At 47.6% G+C, this 8,731-nt stretch overlaps 1 long non-coding RNA gene across 1 annotated transcript; it reads right to left on the reverse strand.

Moving 5' to 3' along the window:
- Positions 1–372: 372 nt before the first annotated feature.
- LOC135376033 (uncharacterized) lies at positions 373–5,004 on the reverse strand. Its single transcript, XR_010417497.1, has 3 exons — positions 4,904–5,004; positions 3,619–3,708; positions 373–486 (listed from the first exon to the last, which is right to left on the reverse strand). It is a non-coding gene; the product is annotated as an uncharacterized LOC135376033 (long non-coding RNA).
- Between the last annotated feature and the right edge of the window lie 3,727 nt (positions 5,005–8,731).

The raw sequence follows: 8,731 nt of genomic DNA on the forward strand, positions 1-8,731 counted from the left end.
CAAAACATATCTCAAAATGTTTGGTGCACTCCGTTTCATGGACGAACGCCATTTGTTGCTCGTGCAGGATACCGCTGTCGAACGCCGCACTCGAGTTCTAAGTGTGGAAACAAGATTATTTCGTTCTCATCCTTTTCTCTATACTCTGTGTGGCGAGTTATAAATTTTGTTACACACGCGTTCGACAATATCGCCACATACGATGCATCTCACTACGAAAGGAACACAGTCTGGTTTGGACGTCCGACCATCCAAATGATTGCGAGATAGTGCATCGTACACATAAAAATGCCGCCATTGGTCGTAATAAACTCACGCTATGTTGTTTTTCTTTGGACTCTTACTCTTCCGCTTACCGTAGTCGTGTAGTGCAGCTCCACCCTTCAAGGATTCCTCCCGGTAGAGAAGATGCGGAACATGGCCTTCTGCAGTTCGTTCCATCGCCAACAGAGGGCGGATGAGCATGTCTTCTCCGATGATGCCATTCTACGAAACCACATATATTAGATATATGTTTCGGTGCTGCTCCGTGATGGCAATAGAATATGGAAAACTCAATATAGATCAGAAAGGTTCGGTCCCTGAGCTGTACATGATATGCAAGAGAGCAAAACATGCATCAATTACTGTTGAAAGCAAGGTACACATTATTAAAGAAACAATGAGGTGACATCTGACATGGCTCGAAACCCTATTTTACTCGACCGTCAGGAGCCACCACGCAAAATATTTTCGCTTTTCGGTGTATTGTCACAGGGCAATCAAGTTTATAAGAACGCTTGGAGAAAATAAAGCCACTAAATACGTGAAGCGAATTTGTTGGCTACAGAAGAAAGAAGCCGCGGACGGCCGTCACGGTCCCCTCGCGTAACGTGGACAAGTCCCTGCTCGTTTCTTTAGCTGCGGTCTTTCTACCTTCACCTCCTAACTAGTACAAGGAGTGGAACACTCTCGCATTCTTTTTGTCATCCAATCGCGCTGCATCTGCGCGTCCCCATCCTTTTTGGGGAAGTGCTGACCTAGTTCTGCATTACTTTTCGATGTTCTTGCACGACGTATCCAGGTCGTACAAAGGAAGGGTGCAGAGGAACAGTCGACAAGGCGGCGGAGAGCATACTTCGTTTGTGGGCCCGTGTTGTCGGATGACGGCGAGCGTACCATTCAAGATGGGAGTATCCACATGTGACATCAAGCAAGGTTTATGTGTGCCTCGTTTTAAATATGCCTGTCATGCTTCGTGTTCGTACAGTGAACGCAGAAGTAAACTATAAATACATAGGCTCGTGACGAGGCTGCTTCGTACCCCACCATCTCCATCTGAGTCGCAAAACTGATATCGTCTACGAAAGCTAGAATGGCGAATTATTCGGCCATCATTGTGAGCATTTGCGGTGTTAAAAGAGGACAATATAAGGAACGAGAATCTGCAAATGGCCGCTTACGAAACTGCTAGTACAAACCATTGGTACAAACAAAGCGCGAATGAAACAGGAAGGAAACAGGCCACAACACCGCCATGCTAACGCTCCGCTCCGTAGCACACGTCAAGGTCTGCACCGTCTGCACTTCCCTTTTCTTTTTAGGAGCCGGAGGTGTCGCGTCAGTGCAACCGGATCAGAACATTGTGTGGTCTCAAGAACTGGTGCAGCACGAGTGCAGCACTTTCCTTTGAAAAAGAACCCACCTTTTGTTTCTTACTTCACAGCCCATACGCACTGTTTATTCCTGCAAAGGCTGCGCATGTCTACATCGCTAGTTACGTGATCGTCCCTGTCAGGGGGATAGATGACGTCACGTCATGCCGCCCTCCTACGCTCGTTCTCCGACGCGATCTTTGCAAGAGAGGAGGCTTTTTTTTTAGGTGTGTGGGACACAGGCCTCAGTAGAGGCGCTGCAGGTCGCCTGACCTCGTCGTTCTTTCGGAAGTGCTCATCGCATCTTTTTTTTTTTTTTTTTTCGCACAACACGCCGCAGTCGAAAAGAAAATAAATTATGGGGCACCTCGATGCTGCTCTAAAATAGTACTTCATCACATGACATAGGCTTATACACCCCCTGATTTCTACAAGTCACAAAGAAACGACATCCTTGTGAATGATATTTCGCTCCGGATGGTGCAATGGGGCGAAGTTATGTCCTAACAGTGACAGGACTGTCTGTCAACAGCATACTAGACGTGGGAAGATAAGAATATTACTTTGGTATCCAAACCTTCGCCACCAAGTCAACCTTAAGCGGGTTAAATGAAGGCTCTCAAAATAATTCCGTGCGATAGCGCTGAGACCTATCAAAATTTTAAAATATAGCGTCGCGACCCCCCGCCCCCTGTTTTTCTCGATGCCACACGCTTTTCGATTTCAGTGCGGGAACCGCTATACGCAAAATTTACTATGAAGTCTTGTTTCACACTGAAGTCAGAGTGAATCAGTTGGGCTAGGAACCATCGCAAAAAGGAGGGAAAAAAAGCATACCCGCAAGGTTGACTGTTCCTCGTGACTAAAGTGAGCTTGCCCTCAAAGGTCTGCCTTGAGTCTGCCCTGATAGCACTTTTGACTTTTCTGGATACCATATGATTTCGGTCCCTAGTGGGAAGGGGCTCATTATTTCATTTCCCGCATCACCACCAGCGATGGGGTAGAGTATCGCCCCTGGCGATGAAACTCCCCATTAATCATCTCACAATAAGGTTGTCGTTTGCTAGAGCACAGTTATTCAACCCGAGGGCGGAGTTTAGAGACAACGACTCTCAGTTCCGGCTCGATGTTGAGCTGCGACCTGTACTTTGTTTTCATCGGGGCCACCGCAGTGAGCCAAGTTCACATTAGTATATATGTCGTGACAAAGGGAAGAACAATACTCATGGCCTTAGTACTCAACAGCGCGTACCTTCATGTCAAACCTGTACCAAATTTCGGGAGGTGACTTCAGTGAAAACTCTTGGTGTCCCTTCTTCAAGGTCGCGATCCACCTCCTGATTCCCAGCTGAACCGGTCGCGATTCCCCGGGGGGGCACGACCCACATTTTGGGAGGCACTGCCGTACGAGGTTACAAAAACCACTAATATTGTTCAATCCGTCAAACATATTGATAAAGGAATTATAAAGTAAAAAAATACTTAATTTTGATGATAATTCCGCTGTACGATCACTGCTGGCCGAACTGCTACCTACGGCACGATGCCAATATGGTAGTCAGCACCACAGCGTCAACCGAGGACTTACAATGTGGAGAAACGCGAGCTTTTAGGGCATGGCGTTCGTTTAGCTGGACTTGACCATCTATCGAGCAATTTTTTCACTGTGAGAGCCGGGAGGCAGTTGGTTCAAAAACGCTGGAAATCTGGTAATGAAGTGTCGGTGGTAGGAGCAATGGAGAAGGATAGGTCATATCAGATCTTGCAAGTCACCAATGTGACGGCCGCTTCGAAAGTCAGGTTATCGAACGCGGCAATATCACTAAAAGCTACATTGAGGCACATCCGATGGATTAATGATACACCTTGACGAGAGGTGCTGCGCGGCATCAGGAAAGGGTGCGCTACATGAACTCTCGTCACCGCAGATGCACCGCGAGCAAAGCCACATGCGAAAAAAAAAAAGTAATATGACAAAACTTACCACACGCAGTCCGTCTTCTTCAGACACTACTGCAGAAGCCATGCGCTGTGGATCTTGGAAAAGCTTGCTGTTGAACTCTGACGCATCCACCTAATGTAGAGACCCATTATATGCTTATTCACCCGTTCAGTATGCCTTTTTGAGGTACAAATATTGCCATTCATAGCAAAAACTGGACACATGCAGTGTTAATGTGGGTGGCTTTCGACTCATCCGATTCGCTGTATTTCCACAAACAAAAACTCTTTTTCATTTTACAACCCTTACTCAATAGCGATGAGAACATGACATATCGTTAACGTACTCATCCAAATTATCCTGCTCATTTTAAAGACACAATCAGTCAATCAAATTACACTACTGCTGTTGTTCTACCTGAGAGTATAAGCCTGTAGCCCGATACACCGACGAATGCACTCCGAATGTGAGTGGAAAGAGAAAAGAACTTGAAAAAAAAAGCCTCCCTGTTCTCTAAGCCGTTTCGCTAAGTGAAGCTCGGGATTTGGCATACAGATCTAAGAAGCTCTGGAACAGTTGTGAAATGTATTACGCGCCACGAAAAATAAAATCATAGGCATAGTTTCAGCCAATTCTTCTGCGACTTTATTTTGATGTTCTCATAAACTTTAAATGTTTAAAAAAAAATACATCTCCATAAGGAACCCTGTCACTGGGGAAAACGACACATACACAAGTCTCAAACACAGCTGAGGTTTATTCATCATCTCACACAAATGTATAAATCAAGGGGAAAGGGGGAAGAAGAAGGGGAAAGGAACAGCTTCAACTCTTTCACAACTCCGTGTGTGAAACAGAAGGGTTGCTACTGACATCCCCAGAAGTGCATATCTCGACGGCTTCCCGTAAAACTCTTTTCGTTGCGTCAGCCTCTCTTACTAAAAACACTGGCCTCCTTCCAAACGGATTCGAAATTGTTGCAATCTTCAACATGCTCGACAAGTTTGCCAAGATAAACGTTTTGGAAGCAGGTCAGGGTTTTGATCAAAGAGGCTGACACAGTGAAAAGAGTTTTACGGGAAGCCGTCTAGATATGCACTTCTGGGGATGTCATTAGCATCCTTGCCCCGTCTTCTTCCCCCAGTCTCGGGGGCCGTTATGGAGATCTGTTATCACCAGCTCGCCTGTTTTTTGGCCGATCTTTATTAAAAAAATCTTTCTTAAACCACAGACTTCATATACCAGTTCATCTATCTCTCGATATCAACATTCTCCTCAAAAGTAAACTCCTAAGAAGGCTCCTACTGGAAAGCCACAAAATACATACAAACTTTTCGATGAAGGTATTATCTTCTCCCGCTGTTCTGACGAGTAGGTTGTCGTCGAAGGCAGATCTTTGTTCAAGGTGTAAAGTGAGTTCATCGTCGAGCTTCAATAGTCTTGCACCGCTCTCTGACCTTCCTTCCAGGAAGAGCGGATAGACAATTTTCCTTTCCGAGGAGCCTGAAAATGCACCGACTGAAATCAGTTTTTAAAAAATTCACTGTACTCTTTGGCGCACTACCAAATGCGTACGAAATGCGATAGCATTGCAGCAGACGAAGGGCGGTGCCTGCGCTGTCACATTACACGATTGTCGGGCGTCGCAACGACAAACCCGACCATAGGTTGGCATGGGCCTAATGCAAAAACACGAGCGTCGCATGCCAACGCATTCATTGAGGCTTGTGCAGTGACGTCACATTTGGTCACGTGACTCGGGAAAACATATTGCCGCACCGGGGTTACTGCAGGAGAGCATGCCATGAGTTGTTGCTGTGTGCATGCAATTACCAACGTATATTGTAAAAACACACGCTGTTGGGTTATTCGGCACGTGGTATGACGCCTGTGACGCATCCCCATGTTTTCCCGAGTCACGTGGCTCAAAGGCGCTCAAAGGCTGCGCGTGACGTCATCTGCACCAGCCTCATTGAGGCTCGTGCAGATGACGTTACGCGCAACCTTTGAGCGCCTTGAGAGCCTTGATACACGCTTCCTTGCATTATCGGTCGCCTTACTTATCGCCTTACTTTTAACTACCGCAGGGCCACGCTCTAACGAGTCAGCCGTCCTTTCTCGCTGCCTTGTCCTGTGGAAATAAATAAATCCTCTCCCGGTCGTTCACCGCTTACGTTCCTTATTTTCGGCACCGCGTCCGCATCTCCCGTCCGATACATCTGCGCACCCTATTCGCGTTTTGCATGACCTGTAGGTGACGCATCCAAGCCTCAACATGGTGGACTTATCCAGGTTGTCGCTCAGTTTCGATTTTGAGATTTCTGAACTGCAACGATGGTTCTCGATGCGTTGAAGGCGAACGACTATTGCACGCTGCCCATATACTTCTGGCAGGCGTACCCGACTTGTCCAAAGAGAGGGCTATAGTTATCGCGTATTACTTGCGAAGTCCCGGCGTCTTTGATCAACCACACTTCGTGAACGTCAGTTTCACGTTTACCGGTTACGAGGCCGAAATAGCAGTCAGCGAGTGTCCTGCGCTTCAAGAATGTCAGAGACATGCGAGCACACGACACCTGTTTTGATGCTGTCATACAGATAAGATCTTCTAAGCGTGTAGCGCGTGTACGAATGTAGTTTATAATTTACAGGGTAATGGTGCGGCACCCGTGTGTCAGTGGTGCGCGTGTTTTTGGGAAACTTTAAGGAAACGTCGCATTCTTTCTACATTGTTTCCCAAGACGCGCTGAGGTGTGATGCGTGTGATGCGCAAGATGTGACGCGCTGATTCAAATGCACAGTTACAAAGCTGACTTGGTGTACGTTTTCGCGCTATCCCTTGCGCTTTCTTATAGTTAATGGTTACTCCAGTTTGAAACAAAATTGTTCTCTTTCGCCTAGACAAGGTTTTGCTTCGCTTGCTGACGAGAGCTGCACAGAAGTGTGGTTCAGAAAGAAAAGAGAGAACATTCATCAGATATATATAGGCAGTACTGCTCCAAGATTACTGCCAATCACACACAAGCATTGCTGGTGTAACGTGTTTGTTGATTTTGAGTCGCTCAATCCATCTCTTCCGAGGATGCGTCAAAATAGGCGGTATTCCAGGTGTGGAAAGAAGAAAACGCGGAAAGACAAACTGGTTGTGCCCTCGGCGCGCAGAGGGGACAATTGTGGCAAAGAACAATAGTCATTTGGTTTTCATTGCTGGTCGTTGTCTGCACTGTTTCCTTCATCCATGATTTGAACAGCAAAATACAGGTGTAGCTCCACCACCCATGCGAAAATCACCAATTTCTCGGCAAGTGAACGCGGGGTCGGCCGTGTGCACCTGGATCGGCTAGTCCCGAGTCTTCCGATGTGCAGCGTCGATTGGCGAAAACGCGAGTAGTGGCGCGAATGATCCGCAGCACAATGCCTGCACTCAGCTCGTTAACTCCACGGGGTTCGTGTTGCCAGACGACGTCGACGGCATCACGTGAGACGCGCTCTGCAGACATTGAGAGTGGACAACGGCGTCCGCCCGTTGGTGGTAGCCGATGTCGTGCGGAAGATTAGGAGGCTGTGGGTTCGAATTCTACCACTGTCAATACTGTCTAATGTTTGCCCTCACTTTTGTGGCAGACTCTCCAGGCGAAGGCCTAGTACAGAACTTTCTGTTTTTGTGCGCTACGGAATGTTTTCCCACAGATTAGTACAACCGTAGACTACAATAGCTCGCGAAACACCCTCAACTTGTTCAGGATAGACACGTGACGAGCGCCGCGGGACGGGTGTCAGCATGTTATGTGTGGAGCAGAGGCTCTCCTCTTTGGATATGGGGCCGCATGATCGAGGTGGCGTCGGTCACCACCGGTGAGCAACGCCACTGAGGCCTGGCGTCTGCTACGGTCTGCTATCACTTCAGAGACACTTGACGCTCTTCGGTGACCTAATGTCCGAAATTCAAAGGCCGTCAAGGGCCCTGACGTTTTGGGACCGTTGGCACTATGGCAAGAACGAGTAGTGCAACGCGAATCTCACTGTCCGTTGTACACGGACATCCCAGTTCTCCCCGACGGTGTGCGGTTCAATGGTATTACTTCGGAAATACCTTCGGTTACGCCACCGGTACGTGAAAACTGACCTGGACAACGACATATGAATCGGATTGTAAGGGGACGCGTTTACTAACTGTACATGCGGCAGCTTTGTTGCCATACCGACCGAGCGGAGGAATATCTGCTGCTGTACCATCGTTGCCGGACGACAAAAACGTTCGGCAATGATTGATAATCGCTCTAGTTGAAGTACCTATACAGCATATTCGAAGGTTTGTATCAGGCAGTGTATCCTGAAGTTGGATTAAAGCGAGAGTCTTGCTTCTTCCTGGCTCATTCGGCAGAACCTTGTGCAAGCAGCAGTCACGCCTTGCCTGCCTCTTTCACGCAACCCTGAACACCGCGCTGGTGAGTTATACGGCTACACACTTCGCTAGTGTGGGGACACGACAGATCAAACATACTTTTCCGTGGCAGGGAATTAGCGATACGTCGGAGAAGCACCCTATAGCAAACGCCTCGGAACGGTGTCCTGACACGTACGTCGCTCTCCAGTTGTAGAGGTGCAACGAAGGATTGCACAGAAGCCACGGACATTACTCTTGTGATCGCAATACTATTTTGTCGGGCTGACACCGCGGCAGCGATTTTGCAAATGAATTGCGCCGCGGTGAAACAACTTTAGGCAGAAATATTTTGTGGGAATGCCTTTCGCATACCGCTCCACAATATGAGAGCAGTTTTTGGCCATGTTGGATACCACTTTAATGCTCCTTTATTGCATCCCATGACGGCAAAAACCCAGAGACACGGGACGACCACAACTGACACACAGAGACGAAGTCTCAAACTGTGTGTGTCTGTTGTCGCAGTCCCTAGTCTATCGAGCAATTCTTCTAATACTTTCCATTGTGTTTTAGTATTCTGCGAGATCTGAGGAGGCTTTTTTTTTTTGCGTTCTCCTTAAATAAGAAGCCAGGTATTTTTGGAGGCAGTCGTCATGAGTGCCGCTCGGGATTATTTTCGATTTCGCTCGGGATTACTAAAATCCCGGCATTTCAGGACGTCAAAACATATCTAGGATCTCCAGATTTGGGATGTGCCGGATCCCAACA

Source organism: Ornithodoros turicata, unplaced genomic scaffold (assembly GCF_037126465.1).
Source record: "Ornithodoros turicata isolate Travis unplaced genomic scaffold, ASM3712646v1 ctg00000980.1, whole genome shotgun sequence".
Lineage (NCBI taxonomy): Eukaryota > Metazoa > Arthropoda > Arachnida > Ixodida > Argasidae > Ornithodoros > Ornithodoros turicata.